Source organism: Schistocerca cancellata, chromosome 11 (genome assembly GCF_023864275.1).
Source record: "Schistocerca cancellata isolate TAMUIC-IGC-003103 chromosome 11, iqSchCanc2.1, whole genome shotgun sequence".
Lineage (NCBI taxonomy): Eukaryota > Metazoa > Arthropoda > Insecta > Orthoptera > Acrididae > Schistocerca > Schistocerca cancellata.
In genome coordinates, this window is record NC_064636.1 from 164,484,104 (window position 1) to 164,507,810 (window position 23,707).

The 23,707-nt window shown below is 41.2% G+C and overlaps 1 protein-coding gene across 1 annotated transcript in view; it reads left to right on the forward strand.

The window, feature by feature from the left end:
* Positions 1–23,472, forward strand: part of LOC126108400 (nuclear pore complex protein DDB_G0274915) — a 137,181-nt gene extending 113,709 nt beyond the window's left edge. The window contains exon 14 of the mRNA XM_049913610.1: positions 15,356–23,472. The gene's annotated coding sequence lies outside the window, so the exon portion shown is untranslated. The remainder of the gene's footprint in view (positions 1–15,355) is intronic.
* Positions 23,473–23,707: the final 235 nt, after the last annotated feature.

Genomic DNA, 23,707 nt, shown 5'->3' on the forward strand with positions numbered 1-23,707 from the left:
TCCATAGTGGACATTGTCAAGCTAAAACTACATAGCCATAAATTATCGTCAGACTGTAAAAACTTACCTGGAACTGCGTCAGCCCCACTTCGGGACCGCGATGTGGCAGCCACGAGTGCTGTACTGGAACTGACCGTAGCATCATGAGGCCCGCCTAGGCGTACTCAATACCTTGTGCCTGCACATAAACTGTATGATAGTTACTCGTTGGGACAAGACGCGAACTTAACTCCTGACCTTGAATTTACTAGTAGAGTGAAATAAAAGGTATAGCTGAGGAAAAGGGCGTATATGTTATCCTGTGCAGAACGTACTTAGATCGACTTGTCTTAACATTTATTAAGTATTCATTGGTCATTATATGAGGAAGACTTGTGCTTACAATGTCTGGCCTGTCTAGGAAAGTTTTGTGCTTAAGCATGAAGTTTAATCACCTAAAAAGAACTTAGGAGTGGGAAGGATAATATAAAGCTAACATCGTCATTATTATGACTAGATCTAGAAATTTTTAAGACTTAATTATTAAGCACTTGCTTAGCTATGGTAAAAACGCATGAACATCCTATTAACTTAGCACACAAATGGTCATGATTGAACTTATGAACAAGTCTATATCTAATCTGTAATATCCGGCAACACGGGCCATATAAAATAGATGGTCATTATTCAAGATTAGTATATTTGACCTGAAATGGTCTAGAATCAAGTCAAAAACTAATGCACGTGCCTGATTGAGCTTCTTGACGAAGTTATGGCCATGAGTTGCAGTAAACACTAAAGTAGGGGATAATGTGGCGGCAATCGGATACTCAATTTGCCTTCATGGAGGTGATCCACACACATACTGTAAAAACTGTGTATGGAACACTGCCATCATAATTCAGGCTTGGTGACCAATGCCAGTGAACATAGGGAATTACAGCAGAATTATGTTTAAAGCCAAAGTGTGACTTGGCGAACATCGCTCCGGTCCACACACTTAAAATAATTGACCGACATAGGTCAATATGTACTACTTTTTTGCCCAATCAGCAACAGTGTAACGTTGATGTCTTTACACCAGTCAGTGATGCCATAATTGACCTATGTCAGTACTTTGAAAAACATGTAATAGACAAGCAGGCTTATGTGGAATAGAATATTGAGCAAAATTTAATAGTATGTTGTGTGTAACAGTCATTAAATATTTGTGCCATCCAGCGACTTCAGTCCTGCAGAAAGTTTTCTCCAAGGCAAGAGAAATAATTAATGAAAAACGCAACAGACTAAAGGAGAAGGATTTAAGTACCTTACTTTTTATAAAACAAAGTTTTTGTACCTTGTAATGCTGTATTTTAAACAACAGACTAAAGGACAGATATTAAATACGTTACTTTTTATAAAACAAAATTTGCATACCTTGTATTGTTGTATTTAAAACCATAAGGAATTTTTAGATAGTTATTTTTAATTTGAAATACATGCACAAAACAATCGATGTATCGATTGTTCTTAAAAATACTATCAATAATATTGCATGTGTCAACTATTGATGTTAAATAAAACTAGCAGAAGGACCTATCGAGGGAAAGAATCGTCAGGGATGCCTGAGGATGTCATACGTTTAGCAGATTAGGAATGATGTGGAGTGCACTATGTATGTGAAAATGAAGAAGAATGTTATGAAAAGGAAAGTTGCCACTCACCATATAGCGGAGATGCCCAGTCGCAGATAGGCACCAAAAAAAAAATACTGTCACAAATAAAGCTTTCGGCCAGTAAGGCCCTCGTCATCGTCCCCCCTCCACACACACACACACACACACACACACACACACACACACAAAAGCGCGCGTGCGCTAATACAACACTGTGTGTGCCGCCTTTCGGCCGCCGCGTCCACATTTTGCTCGTGCCTGTTTCTAGACCTGCACACAAACATGCAGTGCGCAGTAGGTCAGCTTTATCTCTCTCACACTTCTGTATAAAATATCGTGGGTTTGAGACGGAGATAGGCAAAGTGGTTCTAGAATTTACACGGAAGTTCCGAAGCACTACAAATTGCTTCCAGTGATAGTTTTGCAATCCTGTTATCATATAGTAGTAGATTTTTCTGCCTATTTGTTGACAACACGTTAGCATTTATTTATGTCTAGTGTCAGTTGCCACACAATACAGAAAGTGACAGATTATTTGCAGGTCTTCCTGCATTTCAGTGCAGTTTTCTAGTGTCGAGATTTCTCCATGTGCATCAGCTCCATCCGCAAAGACCCTCTTAGAAGTTCTGACATTATCTACTAAGTCTCTCTCTCTCTCTCTCTCTCTCTCTCTCTCTCTCTCACACACACACACACACACACACACACACACATACAGGGTGTTACAAAAAGGCACGGCCAAACTTTCAGGAAACATTCCTCACACACAAAGAAAGAAAATATGTTCTATGGACATGTGTCCGGAAACGCTTACTTTCCATGTTAGAGCTCATTTTATTACTTCTCTTCAAATCACATTAATCATGGAATGGAAACACACAGCAACAGGAAGTACCAGCGTGACTTCAAACACTTTGTTACAGGAAATGTTCAAAATGTCCTCCGTTAGCGAGGATACGTGCATCCACCCTCTGTCGCGTGGAATCCTTGATGTGCTGATGCAGCCCTGGAGAATGGCGTATTGTATCACAGCCGTCCGCAATACGAGCACGAAGAGTCTCTACATTTGGTACCGGGGTTGTGCAGACGAGAGCTTTCAAATGCCCCCATAAATGAAAGTCAAGAGGGTTGAGGTCAGGGGAGCATGGAGGCCATGGAATTGGTCCACCTCTACCAATCCGTCGGACAGCGAATCCGTTGTTGAGAAGGGTACGAACACTTCGACTGAAATCTGCAGGAGCTCCATCGTGCATAAACCACATGTTGTGTCGTACTTGTAGAGGCACATGCTCTAGCAGCACAGGTAGAGTATCCCGTATGAAATCGTGATAACATGCTCCATTGAGCGTAGGTGGAAGAACATGGGGCCCAATCGAGACATCACCAACAATGCCTGCTCAAATGTTCACAGAAAATCTGTGTCGATGACGTGATTGCACAATTGCGTGCGGATTCTCGTCAGCCCACACATGTCGATTGTGAAAATTTACAATTTGATCACGTTGGAATGAAGCCTCATCCGTAAAGAGAATATTTGCACTGAAATGAGGATTGACACATTGTCGGATGAACTATTCGCAGAAGTGTACCCGTGGAGGCAAATCAGCTGCCGATAGTGCCTGCACACGCTGTACATGGTACGGAAATAACCGGTTCTCCCGTAGCACTCTCCATACAGTGACGTGGTCAACGTTACCTTGTACAGCAACTACTTCTCTGACACTGACATTAGGGTTATCGACAACTGCACGAAGAATTGCCTCGTCCATTGCAGGTGTCCTCGTCGTTCTAGGTCTTCCTCAGTTGCGAGTCATAGGCTGGAATGTTCCGTGCTCCCTAAGACGCCGATCAATTGCTTCAAACGTCTTCCTGTCGGGACACCTTCGTTCTGGAAATCTGTCTCGATACGCCACGGCTATTGCCCTGTGCTAATCCATACATCGATTGGGCATCTGCCAACTCCGCATTTGTAAACATTGCACTGACTGCAAAACCATGTTCGTGATAAACACTAACCTGTTGATGCTACGTACTGATGTGCTCGATGCTAGTACTGTAGAGCAATGAGTCGCATGTCAACACAAGCACCGAAGTCAACATTACCTTCCTTCAATTGGGCCAACTGGCGGTGAATCGAGGAAGTACAGTACATACTGACGAAACTAAAATGAGCTCTAACATGGAAATTAAGCGTTTATGAGCACATGTCCACATAAAATCTTTTCTTTATATATATATATATATATATATATATATATATATATATATATATATATAAAGAAAGATGATGAGACTTACCAAACAAAAGCGCTGGCAGGTCGATAGACACACAAACATACATACAAAAATCTAGCTTTCGCAACCAACGGTTGCCTCGTGAGGAAAGAGGGAAGGAGAAGGAAAGACAAAAGGATATGGGTTTTAAGGGAGAGGGTAAGGAGTCATTCCAATCCCGGGAGCGGAAAGACTTACCTTAGGGGGAAAAAAGGACAGGTATACACTCGCACACACACACACATATCCATCCGCATATACACAGACACAGCTTGTGTATATATATATATCTGTGTGTGTGTGTGTGTGTGTGTGTGTGTGTGTGTGTGTGTGTGTGTGTGTGTGTGTGTGGCCGAACTTTCAGGAACTGACAGACACTCTCGAAAAATTTCAAATCAAAATATGTGCACTGCAAGAAACACGATTCACAGACGAAGACCATTTCAACACGGAGAATTTCAGAATATACAAAGGAAAACCATCGAGACAACTGAAAAACCTAAGGCTTTTTGGCACAGGATTTGCAGTACACAGGTCCATCACGGACAGCATAATCGACTTTTCGTCACCAAACGAAAGAATCAGCACCATCACAGTGAAATCAGCCAATAAATCCTACACAATAATCAACGCACATGCACCAACTAATGACTACAACAGGAAAAACCCGGACGAAATTGATGACTTCTGGACGACAATGGAAGAAACTATCAGAAAAATTCCTGCACATAGAGTCAAAATAATACTGGGAGACTTCAACGCCAAACTCGGAAAAGAAAAGATATACAGACATATCACAGGAAAACATACTCCACACAAGGACACCAACAAAAACGGAAAACATCTGATAGACTTTTGCAAAAGCCACGACCTCGCCATTATGTCAACAAAATTCAAGAAACCAACACGAAAACTTACCACATGGAAATTCCCCAGCGGAAAGCAAGAACTACAAATCGACCATGTAATAGTGCAGAAAGACTCACAAAAAGAAATTTTGAACATAGACAGCCGTAAAGGCTACTTCGACTCAGACCACCACCTACTACAGATCAGGATTCGTCTTTTGCCCAAGAAAAAGCTCCAGAAGAACAAAATTGTTAGACCAGATCCAGAATACGTTACTTTAAACCAAACACAAATATTACACAAAATTAAAATGGAGAAAACGACAGACTGGACACAACTTTCACGAAGAATCCGAGAGGCCATGAAACTAGCCCAAGCACCACGAACACAGAAACACCGTTGGTGGAACCACACATGTGACCAAGCTATTGACCAACGAATCAGTGCATGAAAAAAATTTAGTTGCCATAAATCCCAAGAGAATTGGATGAACTTCTTGAAAACACAGAAGCAATCAAGCAAAATCATTCGCAGTGAAAAACGACAGTATGACAAACGGCGACTGACAGAGATCGAATCGGACTTCATGAAGAACAATACAAGAAACTTCTACAGAACGTTCAGAGAAAATATGACTGGATATCAACCACCCAACTTGTGCTTCAGAAGACCGGATGGAACCCTAGAAACCAATACCAAAAACAATTGTGACATTCTGGCAAAGTACTTTGAAAAACTGCTCAACACGGACCCCCCCCCCCCCCCCCCCCCCCCCCCCCATGGAAGAAATGATGACAGAAACGAGCACATACAATCCAGATAGTGAACCTCCAACTCTAGAAGAAGTTAAAGAAATAATAAAGTCACTCAAGAATCGTAGAGCACCAGGAGAAGATGGCATCATCGCGGAAATCTGGAAGTTACAAGACCCAGAACTCACCAAAGACATCCACAGGATCTTGGAAGACATCTGGAAAACCATGAAAATTCCTGACGACTGGAAAACTGCCCTGATACACCCACTACACCAAAAAGGTGACAAGACTAACCCGAACAACTACAGAGGAATATCCCTACTACCGGTCACATACAAGATCCTCTCTAAAGCTTTACTGAACAGACTAGAATGCCAAACCGACCACTTGATTGGGGAATACCAAGCAGGCTTCCGTAAAGGGCGGTCTTGTGCGGAACAAATTTGGAACCTGAAAATGATTTTACAACACAAACAGAACCTGATCATTATCTTTGTTGACTTCAAAAAGGCGTACGACTCGATCGACCGGAAAACTCTCTTCAAAATTCTAGCAGAATACAAAGTAGACAACAAAACACGAGCTATCATAGAGCAAACTTTAACCAACACGACCTCCAAAGTAAAGTTCTGTGGGGAACTATCAGAGCCCTTCGAAATTCGCACAGGTGTCCGACAAGGCGATGGCCTCTCACCTCTCCTTTTCAATCTGGTGTTAGATAAGGTCATAAAAGAATGGGAAACATCACAACAGGGGATAACCATAGGAAACCTACAGATTAAATGCCTGGCTTTTGCAGACGATTTGGCGATTGTCACGAAAGGTATAAAGGAAACAAAAGACGCTATTGAAAAACTGCACGAAATCGCTTCCAAAACTGGACTACAGATCTCTTACGAAAAGACACAGTTTATGAGCACAAAGAAACTCTCATCTCTGAACACAAAGTATGGCACGATTTACAAAACAGCAAACTTCAAATACCTCGGTGAAACACTACAAATGAGTGGACATAACAGAGACTCAAATGAAGAAAGAAAGACTAAACTGGACAAGGCATACAAAGTAGTGTGGAATCATTACAACAAGAAGTCTATCTCACAAAAAGCCAAATTACGCCATTACGACACGGTGGTGCTCCCCGAGGCACTATATGCAGCAGAGACCACACTAATCCGAGGGCATACACGTATCAGACAATTAGAAAAAGTAGAACGGAAAATACTTAGGAAAATATTTGGCGCAACTAACAACAATGGAATATGGATCAAGAAACCTACAGAGGAACTGTACAAACATACGGAGACAATCACAGAAAAGATTAGAAAACGCAGACTACAATTCTATGGACACCTATACAGAATGCCATCACACAGGCTGACCAAACAGATCTTTGACTGGGTAACCACTAGAAACAACAAATGGGTGGCAGAGGTAGAAAACGACCTGAACCAGCTCAACATAACAGCAGACACAATAAACGACAGAATAAAGTTCAGAAACATCATTAAGAAAAGTAAACTACATGAGATACAATGCGACAAACAAACAGGCATAAAATGGACCGAAGAACGAAAGCAAGATCACAGCCAGAAGATGAAAGAAATATGGGCAACCAAAAAGGCAATCAAGATGAAGCCGAAGACACGAAGCCGACAAGAAGCATGGACAGAGGACCGGAAACAGAAACACAGCGAGCGAATGAGGGAAGTTTGGGCAGCAAGGAAGGCAGCAAAAGGAACTGGCCATGTAGTTTAGTCCAAATGCGCTCTTTAAGGGCAAAACACCAATAATATATATTTTTATATATAATATATATTTTTCCTTTACAAATGTCTGCTTGTGTCTGTGTATGTGTGGATGGATATGTGTGTGTGTGCGAGTGTATACCTGTCCTTTTTTCCCCCTAAGGTAAGTCTTTCCGCTCCCGGGATTGGAATGACTCCTTACCCTCTCCCTTAAAACCCATATCCTTTTGTCTTTCCTTCTCCTTCCCTCTTTCCTGACGAGGCAACCGTTGGTTGCGAAAGCTAGAATTTTGTGTGTATGTTTGTGTTTGTTTGTGTGTCTATCGACCTGCCAGCGCTTTTGTTCGGTAAGTCTCATCATCTTTCTTTTTATATATATATATATATATATATATATATATATATATATATATATATATATATATAAACAAAGATGATATGACTTACCAAATGAAAATGCTGGCAGGTCGACAGACACACAAACTAACACAAACATACACACAAAATTCAAGCTTTCGCAACAAACTGTTGCCTCATCAGGAAAGAGGGAAGGAGAGGGAAAGACGAAAGGATGTGGGTTTTAAGGGAGAGGGTAAGGAGTCATTCCAGTCCCGGGAGCGGAAAGACTTACCTTAGGGGGAAAAAAGGACGGGTATACACTCGCACACACACACATATCCATCCACACATATACAGACACAAGCAGAAATATTTAAAGACAAAGAGTTTGGGCAGAGATGTCAGTCGAGGCAGAAGTGCAAAGGCAAAGATGTTGTTGAATGACAGGTAAGGTATGAGTGGCAGCAACTTGAAATTAGCGGAGATTGAGGCCTGGTGGATAACGGGAAGAGAAGATATATTGAAGGGCAAGTTCCCATCTCCGGAGTTCAGATAGGTTGGTGTTAGTGGGAAGTATCCAGATAACCCGGACGGTGTAACACTGTGCCAAGATGTGCTGGCCGTGCACAGAGGCATGTGTAGCCACAGGGTGATCCTCATTACCAACAAACACTGTCTGCCTGTGTCTGTTCATGCGAATGGACAGTTTGTTGCTGGTCATTCCCACATAGAAAGCTTCACAGTGTAGGCCGGTCAGTTGGTAAATCACGTGGGTGCTTTCACACGTGGCTCTGCCTTTGATCGTGTACACCTTCCGGGTTACAGGACTGGAGTAGGTGGTGGTGGGAAGGTGCACGGGACAGGTTTTACACTGGGGGCGGTTACAAGGGTAGGAGCCAGAGGGTAGGGAAGGTGGTTTGGGGATTTCGTAGGGATGAACTAAGAGGTTACAAAGGTTAGGTGGACGGCGGAAGGACACTCTTGGTGGACTGGGGAGGATTTCGTGAAGGATGGATCTCATTTCAGGGCAGGATTTGAGGAAGTCGTATCCCTGCTGGAGAGCCACATTCAGAGTCTGATCCAGTCCCGGGAAGTATCCTGTCACAAGTGGGGCACTTTTGTGGTTCTTCTGTGGGAGGTTCTGGGTTGGAGGGGGTGAGGAAGTGCTTCTGTAGCAGGTCGGGAGGGTAGTTGCGTGATGCGAAAGCTGTTATCAGGTTGTTGGTGTAATGGTTCAGGGATTCCGGACTGGAGCAGATTCGTTTGCCACGAAGACCTAGGCTGTTGGGAAGGGACCGTTTGATGTGGAATGGGTGGCAGCTATCATAATGGAGGTACTGTTGCTTGTTGGTGGGTTTGACGTGGACAGACATGTGTAGCTGGCCATTGGACAGATGGAGGTCAACGTCAAGGAAAGTGGCATGGGATTTGGAGTAGGACCAGGTGAATCTGATGGAACGAAAGGAGTTGAGGTTGGAGAGGAAATTCTGGAGTTCTTTTTCACTGTGAGTCCAGATCATGAAGATTTCATCAATAAATCTGTACCAAACTTTGGGTTTGCAGGCCTGGGTAACCAAGAAGGCTTCCTCTAAGTGACCCATGAATAGGTTGGCGTACAAGGGGGCCATCCTGGTACCCATGGCTGTTCCCTTTAATTGTTGGTATGCCTGGCCTTCAAAAGTGAAGAAGTTGTGGGTCAGGATGAAGCTGGCTAAGGTGATGAGGAAAGAGGTTTTAGGTAGGGTGGCAGGTGGTCGGCATGAGAGGAAGTGCTCCATCGCAGCGAGGCCCTGGACGTGCGGAATATCTGTGTATAAGGAAGTGGCATCAATGGTCACAAGGATGGTTTCCGGGGGTAACAGATTGGGTAAGGATTCCAGGCGTTCGAGAAAGTGGTTGGTGTCTTTGATGAAGGATGGGAGACTGCATGTAATTGGTTGAAGGTGTTGATCTATGTAGGCAGAGATACGTTCTGTGGGCGCTTGGTAACCAGCTACAATGGGGCGGCCGGGATGATTGGGTTTGTGAATTTTAGGAAGAAGGTAGAAGGTAGGGGTGCGGGGTGGCGGTGGGGTCAGGAGGTTGATGGAGTCAGGTGAAAGGTTTTGTAGGGGGCCTAAGGTTCTGAGGATTCCTTGAAGCTCCGCCTGGACATCAGGAATGGGATTACCTTGGCAAACTTTGTATATGGTGTTGTCTGAAAGCTGACACAGTCCATCAGAACCTTAGGCCCCCTACAAAACCTTTCACTTGACTCCATCAACCTCCTGACCCCACCGACACCCCGCACCCCTACCTTCTACCTTCTTCCTAAAATTCACAAACCCAATCATCCCGGCCGCCCCATTGTAGCTGGTTACCAAGCCCCCACAGAACGTATCTCTGCCTACATAGATCAACATCTTCAACCCATTACATGCAGTCTCCCATCCTTCATCAAAGACACCAACCACTTTCTCGAACACCTGGAATCCTTACCCAGTCTGTTACCCCGAGAAACCATCCTTGTAACCATTGATGCCACTTATACACAGATATCCCGCACGTCCAGGGCCTCGCTGCAATGGAGCACTTCCTTTCACGCGATCACCTGCCACCCTACCGAAAACCTCTTTCCTCATTACCTTAGCCAGCTTCATCCTGACCCACAAGTTCTTCGCTTTTGAAGGCCAGACCTACCAACAATTAAAGGGAACAGCCATGGGTACCAGGATGGCCCCCTCATACGCCAACTTATTCATGGGTCACTTAGAGGAAGCCTTCTTGGTTACCCAGGCCTGCAAACCCAAAGTTTGGTACAGATTTATTGATGACATCTTCATGATCTGGACTCAGTGAAGAACAACTCCAGAATTGTCTCTCCAACCTCAACTCCTTTGGTTCCATCAGATCTACCTGGTCCTACTCCAAATCCCATGCCACTTTCCTTGACGTTGACCTCCACCTGTCCAATAGCCAGCTTCACATGTCCGTCCACATCAAACCCACCAACAAGCAACAGTACCTCCATTATGATAGCTGCCACCCATTCCACATCAAACGGTCCCTTCCCAACAGCCTAGGTCTTCGTGGCAAACGAATCTGCTCCAGTCCGGAATCCCTGAACCATTACACCAACAACCTGATAACAGCTTTCGCATCACGCAACTACCCTCCCGACCTGCTACAGAAGCAAATAACCAGAGCCACTTCCTCATCCCCTCAAACCCAGAACCTCCCACAGAAGAACCACAAAAGTGCCCCACTTGTGACAGGATACTTCCCGGGACTGGATCAGACTCTGAATGTGGCTCTCCAGCAGGGATACGACTTCCTCAAATCCTGCCCTGAAATGAGATCCATCCTTCACGAAATCCTCCCCACTCCACCAAGAGTGTCTTTCCGCCGTCCACCTAACCTTTGTAACCTCTTAGTTCATCCCTACGAAATCCCCAAACCACCTTCCCTACCCTCTGGCTCCTACCCTTGTAACCGCCCCCGGTGTAAAACCTGTCCCGTGCACCCTCCCACCACCACCTACTCCAGTCCTGTAACCCGGAAGGTGTACACGATCAAAGGCAGAGCCACGTGTGAAAGCACCCACGTGATTTACCAACTGACCGGCCTACACTGTGAAGCTTTCTATGTGGGAATGACCAGCAACAAACTGTCCATTCGCATGAACGGACACAGGCAGACAGTGTTTGTTGGTAATGAGGATCATCCTGTGGCTAAACATGCCTCGGTGCACGGCCAGCACATCTTGGCACAGTGTTACACCGTCCGGGTTATCTGGATACTTCCCACTAACACCAACCTATCCGAACTCCGGAGATGGGAACTTGCTCTTCAGTATATCCTCTCTTCTCGTTATCCACCAGGCTTCAACCTCCGCTAACTTCAAGTTGCCGCCACTCATACCTCACCTGTCTTTCAACAACATCATTGCCTCTGCACTTCCGCTTCGACTGAAATCTCTGCCCAAACTCTTTGCCTTTACAAATGTCTCCTTGTGTCTGTGTATGTGCGGATGGATGTGTGTGTGTGTGTGTGCGCGAGTGTATACCTGTCCTTTTTCCCCCCTAAGGTAAGTCTTTCCACTCCTGGGATTGGAATGACTCCTTACCCTCTCCCTTAAAACCCACATCCTTTCGTCTTTCCCTCTCCCTCCCTCTTTCCTGATGAAGCAACTGTTTGTTGCGAAAGCTAGAATTTTGTGTGTATGTTTGTGTTTGTTTGTATGTCTATTGACCTGCCAGCGCTTTTGTTTGGTAAGTCTCAAAATCTTTGTTTTTATATATATAATAGAAGGAAACATTCCACGTGGGAAAAAATATATCTAAAAACAAAGATGATGTGACTTACCAAACAAAAGCGCTGGCAGGTCGATAGACACACAAACATACACACAAAATTCTAGCTTTCGCAACCAACGGTTGCCTCTTCAGGAAAGAGGGAAGTAGAGGGAAAGACGGAAGGATTTGGGTTTTAAGGGAGAGGGTAAGGAGTCATTCCAATCCCGGGAATGGAAAGACCCACCCTAGGGGGGAAAAAAGGACGGGTACACACTTGCGCGCGGGCGCGCGCGCGCACACACACACACACGTCCACACATACACAGACACAAGCTTGAACAGTTGTAGATATGATGCTCTTGCGAGAAAAAAAAGTATGAACTACATGGTAATTTTTCACGTATTAATTTGTAAAAAAAAAAATGGAGCATTAACTTAGATTCAAAGCAGAAGTTATGGAGTGGATTGTGACCTACGATTTTTTAGGAATATGTAGCAATTACTAATGTGCTGCTTGGGTTGGGAACTAATACTGAAGCTTAAACAATTTAAATACAGTCATAATGGTTACACACTTTCTGTGTTTCTTTCAGAATACATTCTGATTTCTGAGGGGTTGGTTAGGATGGGACCTGCAAGCTTATCTAAAATTTACCTGGCTTTCTCCTCTATATCCTGTAGTACATAATTAGATTTCATTACACTGCCCGTATCTACATACTTTTAACTTCAAAGTGACCTTTATATAACTTAATTCTGTCATTGGGTCCATCATCTTAGTGCAGTCAACAAGATCTGTTGTCCCCCTGCTATCCTGTCGTACTTTTGCTTGGAGAAATTCATTTTTGGTGTACAATGAAGGAAATTTTGTAATTTGAAGTTAGATTTGCTTCTTGTCTAGAGTTTGCTGGGAAATAAATGTCTGTAACATGTGCCTAGGTCTCATAATTGCTTTCAATCTCCTGCTAAATTTTTCATTTAGGCATCAAAACTTTTTAATGTATTTATGAACTAGAAATCCGTATAAAAAAAGATTTAGCAGAAGGAACTGAAGCAAACTATATTTCTGAATTCTTTTTTATCAGACAGTATGAGCGCTTGCCAAAATATAAACCTTATATGCTTAAAATGTATTTTCACACAGTTTACACCATTTTTTAAAAGTTCTCTCAAAACTGTAAAAGTGAGTATTCACTGTATACTGAAATAGAACTGATGTAAATAAATTGACATTTAAAATTATCACTGTATACCAATGATGTCACAGCTAGAAAATATAGAAATGCTTCCAGTAGTATTTCTAACATGACATTGAGTGACATACACTTAATTGTCGTGCAAAAAGGTGTTCAGTAAATTGAAGATTTCAGTTTTTGTAGACTTTTTGCTAAATTAATAAGATCAGTAAATCACGGAAAGTGACGTCGATATAAAAGTTATCGTGTGATAAATTATTCAGTGTTCGTATTACAAATCATAAATGTCATAATCTTTTATGAAGTTTCCTTTTTAATAATATAGATACATGTTTTTCATTCCGCTAACTTACATTAAACACAATAATTTTACATTTTCAAAGGATGAAACTTTCCCACATGTTTTTAGCATCTTTACTTAGTTGAGTAAGCTATACAGTGGTTGTTCTTCCTTGTTACTGATCTCTTCACAAATATTTGAGTCATTTATATACCAGTGAGCAATGAAGTATCCAGCAAGTGCATATTTTTATATCACATTATTAAATTCTTCCATTCAGTTCACACTCCGCCAACTCCTCTTTGTCAATAAACCTGTCCATACTGTTGTGTACCATTGTTTCCTCTTAACTAACACTGGCAGAAAAACAAATCCAAAAACAGAACTATGCAGTACGGGATGCAAATTTGAGGGTGGAGAGAGGGAGGTCGGCAGATGGAACAAAATTTTTTTCCAGACAAGACACACATACTATTGTGCAGCACATATGCAGAGATAAGTCGTCGCAAGGAATCAAATGAGATGCAGTGACTCTATAACACTGTATGTCCTACAATTGATCACCTCCTAAACTACCCTTTCTGTGTGGGTGAGCTCACTTTGTATTTTCAAATGAGAGCCACCAGTTGTATCACACATTCATGTTCTATACCAAAAAATATGTACGGTTTACTCAAATTTTACTTTGCCACTCATGGAAAGTGGCACTGTAATTGCAACTATCGACTGTGCCTGTTTTTGCAATTAAGCACTGATGTATTTGATTCTACATTTAATTTGTGATGTAAATGTTAATCTTTGTGTTTGAACTGTCGGTATTTATGTTCAAAACTTAATGTAGTACTGCAAATTTGATGGTATAGTACAGTACGGCTGCCATTTCAGGGTTCGTGTAGAAACTACCTTTAGCATGAACCGGGAATGATGGCGTAGGTGGGATAGTTTTCTGTCCCTGTCGGGATGCTCGATATCGGTGAGTCCCTTTGCCTCTCACCATAAGGGGTCCGCCTCCGTAGCATAGTGATAGCTTTTTCCGCCTACCACACAGGAGGCCCGGGTTCAATTCCCAGCAGGAAACTGGGTGTTGTGTGTCCTTCATCATAATTTTCATCATCATTGACCCGCAAGTCGCCGAAGTGGCGTCAACTGAAAGGGACTCGGCAATACAGCAGCCAAACTCCCCCGCATGGGGCTTCCCGGTCAACAGTGCCGCAGGATCATTTTCATTTCACCATTAGGGTCCTCGATTTCGGTGAGTCCCCTCGCCTCTCACCGTAGCGGTGCTCTATTCCGGCGAGTATCCGTGGCAAGTGCACTTGTCATTATCAGTTCGTGGATATTTTATGTTATTACAACAGTCGTGGTTTGTATTCGGCTGGTAGCTGCATAGCAGCCAACGGCAGTCGGATGAAACGTACTGAAATCTGTCACCCTGATGGTGAGGTTTAAGGCAGCTTCCAGAATTGAGCACGATCTGGGGATTCGCCACAGTCAACCCCGTAGCGAACTAAAAACTAAATTACCATACAAGTAGCTTATTTGCCAGAAATGTCAATATCTAGCCATATTATTTGTACTGTGCAATCATGTTTGCAACAGTCAATGACGTTTGAACATAAGCATCAAGTGTTAGAACACAAAGGTTTATCTATACATTTTAAATGAAATGTAGAAACAGATTTGAGGGTTTTTAATTCCAGAAACAGGCACACTTAATATTTGTCAATTACAGTGCCATCTACTATGAATGGCAAAGTATAGTTTGAGTAAATCGTATGTATTTTTTGGCATAGAATGTGAATGGGTTTAATTTTTCTTATACTTGTTGTGCACTTCTCGTATGATATTGTCATTAATTGTTATTGTTGTTGCTTTTTTTTAATAAAAAAATATAGTTTATTCTGATTACACATGCACATGGCCCAACACTAACTGCCGTACTTCGTAACCGAAAGAAAGTTGGTGAAAAGTTGTAGGTAACAGTTTTTGTTTCTTTGTTGCAGGGTAAAATCAGATGAAGACAATGGTTATCTGGGTGGAGTTCTGACAGTACGGAGAAATGGCTGCAACTTTTCCTGCGCACCGGATGGCACTACGTCCTGGTTTGCAAAATTGAATACTGTGCACGAGTACGATTTCTGGTGTACACGGCAGTACGCATCACGTCATTTTGCGGCCAAATTATGCTTGTAGCTTTTTCACCCACCGTGGTTTTGTAAAGTCTCTTTTGTCTAAGGAATAAATGTTGTGTTGTTAATAAGAAAAAGAACAACAATAATCTCTGGAGTAAGAAAAAGAACAATAATAATACATGGAAGTGACAAAAGGACATGTTCCAGTGTGTGCAAGTTTTCTCTTTCATTTGTTAATTCCACTACACTATTGTACATGACAGGCAGTGTCATGCCTTATTTTCTGAGCAGGCCTGTAGTTTTGAGATGGAGATGCAGATTCTAAAAACTGCTTATGCATACAGAACTGACATTATAAGTTACTTATGACACGCACTGAGATATAATTTCGTGGTACAGTAGTGCTGAGATATTTCTTAATCTGTATTCAGTTGATATACTGGGTAGACAGCTACTGTATCAGCATAATGCTACAGGTTTATATTCCATTTGTGTGTGTGTGTGTGTGTGTGTGTGTGTGTGTGTGTGAAGCAATCGGTGACCTTTTCTGTCGGAGGAAACGTGTTCTTTGCAAGCATATTCTTTTCTCGAGCAATTTTAGAGGAAGTGAGTGCTTTCTGGAAGCAGACACTAAGTATCAGACTGTTAACGTATTCTGTTAAATTTCCAGCGAGCTGATGTGATTTTGGGAGCAGTATTCCCGTATCAATCTTTGGCCTTTCAGAAACTATCATGAGATCTGTTTCCTGGAGCTCACCCTTTGTGACAGTTTCAACACTCTGCCTAAGGGCCTGCCAAATAAATTGAACCCCTCAGAAAGGTTCACCGATCAAAATCTGAGACACTGTCGGCAATGTACTGCAGTTCGTACCCAAACTTCGGTACGACGTACATTTCCCAGCAGTCACTAATATCCTGGAAAATATACCGGGTGTCTTTCACGAGAGTCATCAGATGGATTTTCTCCGGTGTTTCTGCAGAAATTTACAATTTCGTTTTTGCATTGCGTAGATGGAGTTAGCCCAAACAATTGCTGCTTGTCACGTCTTTCAGACTCGTACGGGTCATGACAAGTGGTATGTCTCTCAGCTCAATATAATTAATTCAAAAGTGAACTGTGAGAAATGCTACAGTCACGGGCGTACAAAAATTGTAACCTATTAGTGGAAAGATTATACAGTTAGGACTGCTGTTATGGGGGGAGGTGGTGACGAAACACAATTTGATACCACTAGTGTCACATTTTTTATCATCTTTGTAATATATTTAGTCATCCAGCAGTTTTGTCTCGTCTGTCAAATGCATATCCCACATCTTGTCACCTTCCCATCACTTTGTTGCATGCCAGAGAACAGAAACTCACATAGAAGACGCTTCCTTTTACACCAGGAGCACGCCGATTATTTGCACTCCTCCTCTGACATATCAAAAAGATGACAAGAGAAGAGAGAGAGAGAGAGAGAGAGAGAGAGAGAGAGAGAGAGAGTGTGTGTGTGTGTGTGTGTGTGTGTGTGTGTGTGTGTGTGGATTTTCAACTGTACCACAAAAGTCACTCTCATTTCACAAAAGTATAAACAATTACAGCTGTATTTGGAATTGATTAGCAACAGTGAGAGTTAAGTTCAGCAAGCACAGGCATTTGCCTGCAGGGAAACAGTGACCTTTGGAAACGGGAATTGTAGAGCTGTCACAAGTCACATGTAATGTTTTCCTTATTTTACAGGTTTCACTCGACCACCACAAGCACCTTCAGAAATTATGTGGCCGAGGGCCACTCGTTACAAATATGGGACTGAGTATAACTCTCGGCTATGTAATTTCTGAAGACGATCGCTTCGGTCGTGTAAAATAAGGTAAAAGTTACGTGTGACTTGGGGTGGCACTACTGTTTTACTGGGAGTAAGTGTTGACACTGTGTCTTTGAAAAGCTAAACAGGAGTACTTCCTTCGTCCTTTGTACTGAATTGAAAAAAGAAATGAAAGGGTACAGATTATCTACACACGAAATGAGAATCTACTGACACGTGACATCTGCTCGAGCTGCAATTCTCCTGCTGATGCCTGAGAGTACATTCATCAACGAATTGTTCTCGTGCGTAGTCTGTTTCAGGATTGAAAAACTTATGAAATTATATCAAATGGAAAATTCACATGAGAAAATTATAACACAGAGACAGAATTGCAGGTCAGTGCTTAGCACAGCGAGGCAAAAATAGAGTGTTGCCAATGGTCACGAAACAAAATTACACACACTATACTAATTTTCAAAACTAATCTGTCTTTCCTCCCTGAGGAAGAAACAAATAGTTTTGAAAGAGAGGATGATGTCCAACTTTACTTACACGTGTATGTGTTTTGACATTACTAAACATTTTGCCTCCTGCGAAGGACAGTACGTGTCTTATTATTTGAAAGACTAGCTAATTTTCTGTCATCAAAAGGAGCGAAGCTTTCTTTTTGTGGTACATCTTTTATTTTTTATTTTGTTCCTCTTTCATTTTGTTGGTGTGCTGTTTCCTTCCTTTGCTGTACATATTTACACTTGTGGCTAGTGCCCAACGTGTTCTCCAGCAGTAATTCCTGTGGAACTCATTACTATAAGCTATGAAATCCACATCTCATCTGTTACATTGGAACATTCACATTTCATTCATTGTATATTTTGTGTTCGCATTTAACGTATTGCCTGCTCCTTTCTATCCTTCCTCCCATCCGAAAATGCAGTCTTGAGTTTTAAAAATGTGTAATTCAGTGGTCCGTAGTAAGCTTTGCTGTCAGACCTACCACAGTTCAGTATTGGGAGTGGTCTGTTTGCCTGTCATAATCATAGTTAGACAATTTTAGATTGGTTGTATTAGACATTGGGGTTGTGGGAAAACTCTTTCTGCTGACAGCTCTTTCTCAAGTGTGTATGGCAAATGTGTTTCCCTAAGTAAATTATCTGGTGTACCAATTTCACACGAAGTGTAGTTATTATGTGTATCCAAAGATGGTCAGCACAACATGCTTATATCTGTAAATATATAATTAAATATTTTGTCTCACTGTATTTCTCACATGTAAATATGTTGTTTATTGGAGAGAATATATATATTTAGTAGATGTATTGAGAATTTCTTTAGGGGCATGACATATATAGATTAAAAATACAAACTAGAGCACTTTTTTCAGATTATTGGAAAAAGCGTTACGTACATTTTATAAATGTGATTATGCCTAAAATTGATGGAAATTGAGGCACAAAATTATGTTGCTGCAAAGGCAGTAAGGCATTTATTTTCAAAATGTCATTTAATTTAATAAGCGTGCGATAAAGTACACGATAATGATTTTGTACGAGACTTCCCAGTGCTCGGCAAGAGTTGCATCGAGTCGGGATAAGTCGCCATTTGATAAATGCTTCTGGAGGTTGGCGTGCAGGTTTTCTGTTTCACTGTTGTGACACGTGGAAGTACTAAACGAACAAAACATTGCATTCGGGCAAAAAAAAAAAAAAAAAGACAGGAACTGCAGTTTTTCGGCAAGATATCTTTAAGCTAGTTACTCCCGTAAACACCAATAATCTTAACAGAACATTTTCGGTGTTCATTGCTGATGGGCTATTAAGGTTCACAGATAGCATTATATGTTCTGGGAAGTAGGTCACATTTTGCACTATAATGAAGTAAACCAGTCCTAAACTAGTGAACAATTTGTTTATCGGGAGGCCCATATCGATAAGTGTTATGAACATATTGCGAACATACGAGGAAGTGACGTCGAGTGTGCGAAATAGCAGGCGTCTCACCCTACAGGAGCATTTATTTTAAATGTGAGTTTTGTATGTCAGAATGTTTGAACGTGATGAAATATGTTCATGCTCTTAAATGTCTGTATACAAATAAAAGTCGTTTATGCATTAAGAAAAATTCTCATTGAGAAGCAGTTTGTTTTGGGAAAACTCATTTCAATTTCATAATTTTCTGCCCAGTGCAACTTAATTGTAATGGAATATGAATATTTATCACAAGAAATTTGTCATGGAATATGTGTGATACAATTTTGATAATATTGTTTGTGGGAGAGGTGTCAAATTTTACTCTTACATAGTGGCAGAACCTTTTGAAAGATATGGATTCCAGTTTACCAAAACAATCTGTTTCTTTTCTCAGTTATTCACACATATATAGAACAAGTGGCAAAATGTGTATTGGTAGTTTCAGCTGTAATGCACATTTTGTCACAGTGCACGTCTGCATTAAATTTGCCTGACATTATGTGCACATTTAAGTGATATTTATTACATTCTGAGCGTATGAAGCTTTCAGACAATACTGGACACTGTGAAGAAAAGTGTGCCGCACTTCTTCTTTTTATGGGAGTATATCTCAAAGTATTATGTAAATTTTTACACAAACGATTTCTCAAGTGTGTGAGTTTTTGGCAAACATTTTTTTACCGAGCAAATTCTCAAAATTATGTGCGTCACATAGGTACTGGGAATCTGCCTAGTCAACGGTTTGATATCATAAAACTTGAAAGCTTCATTTGCCTCAGTAAATTGGCTTCTTAATTAGATTGTCTGGTGCAGTATTTAATTGGCACCAGTAAGCAACATTTTCTATTTGGTGTGCGGGTGTACTTTGGCCTATGTACGAATTAACTGTATACACACACTTGCAGTGCCCTTATGCCTCAGTATGTGTCACATAACCTTCTGGCACAAAAACTATGTATCTGATACAATTCATTCCCTGTAATGTTGTCAGGGTAAGGAAATGGTCATAACTTGTCTAAAGAATGGAGAGTTTAAATACATTGTTTACTGTTTATTTTCAATCATTCCACTAGGGGCATCCAAAAATTGAATAGATGCTATAGTAAATGGGTAGATTCTTTGGGCAAATTCCCTTTGATCCAGCCGGAGAATGGAAGAGTGTTCCAATATTTTACAGACTAGTCATAATGCCTTAGGGATGCAAAGTACCTGTCTTCTAAACAATTTTGTTTTTAATTGTAAATCTCAACCTTGGGTCAAAAGATTGTGTGACCTGAAGCTGAAATATGTAATAAAACAGCCAATATTTTAACACTGCATTGTAGTAGTGGAGATAATTTAATGTTTAGGGTAGATACCTGTGCAATTTGAAGCACATTCTGCGACATCGGTGACAACTTTCGTGCATACTGTTATGACTTAATTTTCGCCGTATATTTTCCTGTTTCATCATCAGTTTCTTGTATTTATCTACCCACCTTGTCAGCATGTTTACTTCTTTTGTACAATTAAGTCTGCCTCGACACTGGAGATAGGAGTTTTGTGTCCTATACACTGACTGTTCCACCCAAATGTGATACACAGATGTCATTAATTGTCTCTATTGTTATTTTGATCTCACTGTCGCTCCAAGAGCCACCTTCTGCAGTTTCTGTTGTCACAATTTGTAGCAGTTATTTGTACAGTTTTCCCTTTCTCTTGGAACTCGAACTGTGTTCTTGTAACTTGTGCACTCTATGCTGATTTTTTTTTCTTTTTACGGTACACTCAGTTTTTCTTTCCTAATTGAGCTCATTGTTTTTTGGATTGTAGTTCTGATGCTACGCATTTTATTTTTGCTTCTTTTCAAAAAGAACTTAACTACCACAAAACTGGAGTGAACTGAATAGGTAGCAAATCTGCAGAAGAAATTTGTAATGTTTCAAACCAGGAAGGTTTGCTCCCTGAAAAGCAATATGGCCATTTTTAGATGTCAAAATTGTTTTTCCTGAAATTGATGCTTTATTCCTCAGGCAGGTGAAAGGCGAAATGTGTGTTAAGCCACACCCCATTCCGATCAGGATCTGTTCTCGTTCAATGAGCTTTCCAGGTATTTTAGTCTGTTTTGTCCAGTTGTATTTTTATCCGCAGTTCTCCTCACCTGATGCTCAAGCATCAGCGTGACATGTGAAAAGCTGTCGCTTCTGATTATGCAGGCTGCCTAAAGAATAGTCTCAATGTGCAGCCGAAAATACTCTGGAGCGTTTCTTCTTATTGTTAAGTATCGTACAGCAGTTATGTCACAATAGTGTGACTGTTGGATTTGACAAGAAAATGACATAGAACTGGCGTTCCCCTCTCTGCCATAAAGTGATTTGTGTAGCGATAACTGGAGTCTGAGCTGCTTGCAAAATATTTAGTTTTGCCACGGTGAAACTTCTACATTTGTCTCTTCTGTTACAAACTGTTATGCTCTATAAACTTGTGTGTGCACTGTTACTATTAAGTGTAGATCAGTGTTAGGTGTTCTGGCAGGATAGGCCAGGGATTTAAAACCATTTTATTTCACAATTTGCTTCCATAGTTCGTAAGGAAAAAAGAAATTACAGTTAACTTACAGAACAGAGAATCACCACCTCTTCTTGTTGCTCCCAGACAGCAAACACCATCACTGTTTAAGATTTATACTCTACTCCTTGCCTAAGAGTCAAATCACTCTCGTGTGACATTCCCACATGTTAAACAGTACAGTGAAGAAGTGACACGTGCTCCACCACTTTCAAATATCTCTGAAACTGATGGAATATGGAAATTTTAAATTTAATTGGGCTTCAGCAGCCGTATCAAAAGTTTTTCAAGCAATTGTGTGATGTTTATAAGTAAAATAATGTGACTCTTTAGATGCAGCCTGGTGTTATTTTTTGACAAGATTTCAGTTTTGTTATCTGCGATAAGATATCATTGAAGACAGTACATTGTCAGAGATGTAGCACACAGCAAAGCAGTTTGTCGTGCATTGATTACACCTTCTTTCTTGTGTTCCAAAATGGTAGTTTCTGGAACAGACCTTTATTTTGAGAAAAACAAAATTTTCCACATGTCTCTTGCGAGGAGTCATACCAGTGTTAGCTACAGTATACCACCATGTACTGAAACAGTATTTTAGGCTCTGTTCTTTAATTCAGACAAATTGGTCACAAATCACCCATCTCCACTCTCACCCCTTCCGTCCTCCAAAACGGTGGTCTTTTACATTACCTATCTTCAGAGAATTTGTTTCCTAGGTCCGTAGCTTGTAAAGCATTTTTGTGGAAATAGTTGTTCCACAGATACACTTCATTTTATTGTTATTAATCTCTCTGCCAACACACACACTGAAACTAAACCACAGCAAGACAGTGTGTGATTTTAAGCATTTCCAGTTTAAGATTATTTTGAACTCCTCTCAGGTATTCGGCAGGGTGGCGGCATCCACATTTTGCCGTACGTCGGCACGCCGACTCGTCGGCATCCCCGGTAACTGGGCTGGGACTTCCCGCAGTCGGCGGTGTCGACTTGCCGAAATATCGCACAGTGTAGACGACGCTTTCCTTCGGAATAACCGGAGTAGGCAGGTGACACTGTCATCACAGACGCACACCTTGAAGTAGTGGCAGGGGCAGTCAGTAGAGGCTCCGCATACATCAGTCTGTCTCCATTCTTAAGGCGAGTGCAGGCCAGTGTACATGTTGACATTCTTTTTTAATGTGTTCTGTGTACGCACTGTGGCACAGTGTTCATTTTGGGCAGTGTATGTGTTATGTGCAATAATTCAGCTTTTACACTTGTCCCGAAGAATTGCGTTTCGAGTTTTTAGGGGAAGGTCCCTCTGTTGGGGAATCCAGAAGCTTTAAGACGAAAAAGTCATAAGTGTTAGAAATTTGCCAGATGTACAATTATTTTAAAGGAAAAAGTTTGTTTTACTTTTTTTAAAACAATCTTATGTATGTGAATTTTGTTTTTTGGATAAAAAGCTCCTTCATATTTTACACAGATCAGATGAAATTGTTAGATTTACAGTTTTATACAAACATTTTGTGATAGTCTGTTTCACTGATAAGTATAGTGTGATGTTTTTTATGCTACAGCTCAGCTGACTCTTCTGAATTCAGTGTAATACTGTTACGTTCCTACACTATTTTCTAATTCTGTATAAGTAATAAGTAACAGTGTCTGTAATATTGTAAAGAAAAAATAATAAATGTGAAATATTGAAGGAAACAGTGATTTCAGTAGCTTTTTGTACTTGTATCCACTCCTTTAGTACCTTAATATCCACATGTTGAGCACAATAATGAAAGATTTTCCATGAGCACTGCGCAAAATAGAGTAAACAGGGATCATGAGTGTGTTTTAGGACACCACCAGCAAAAAACAGAAAATAATGAAGACACTCGGGGGGGGGGGGGGGGGTTTCACTGTAGGTGATACAGTTGATCTTGTGAAAT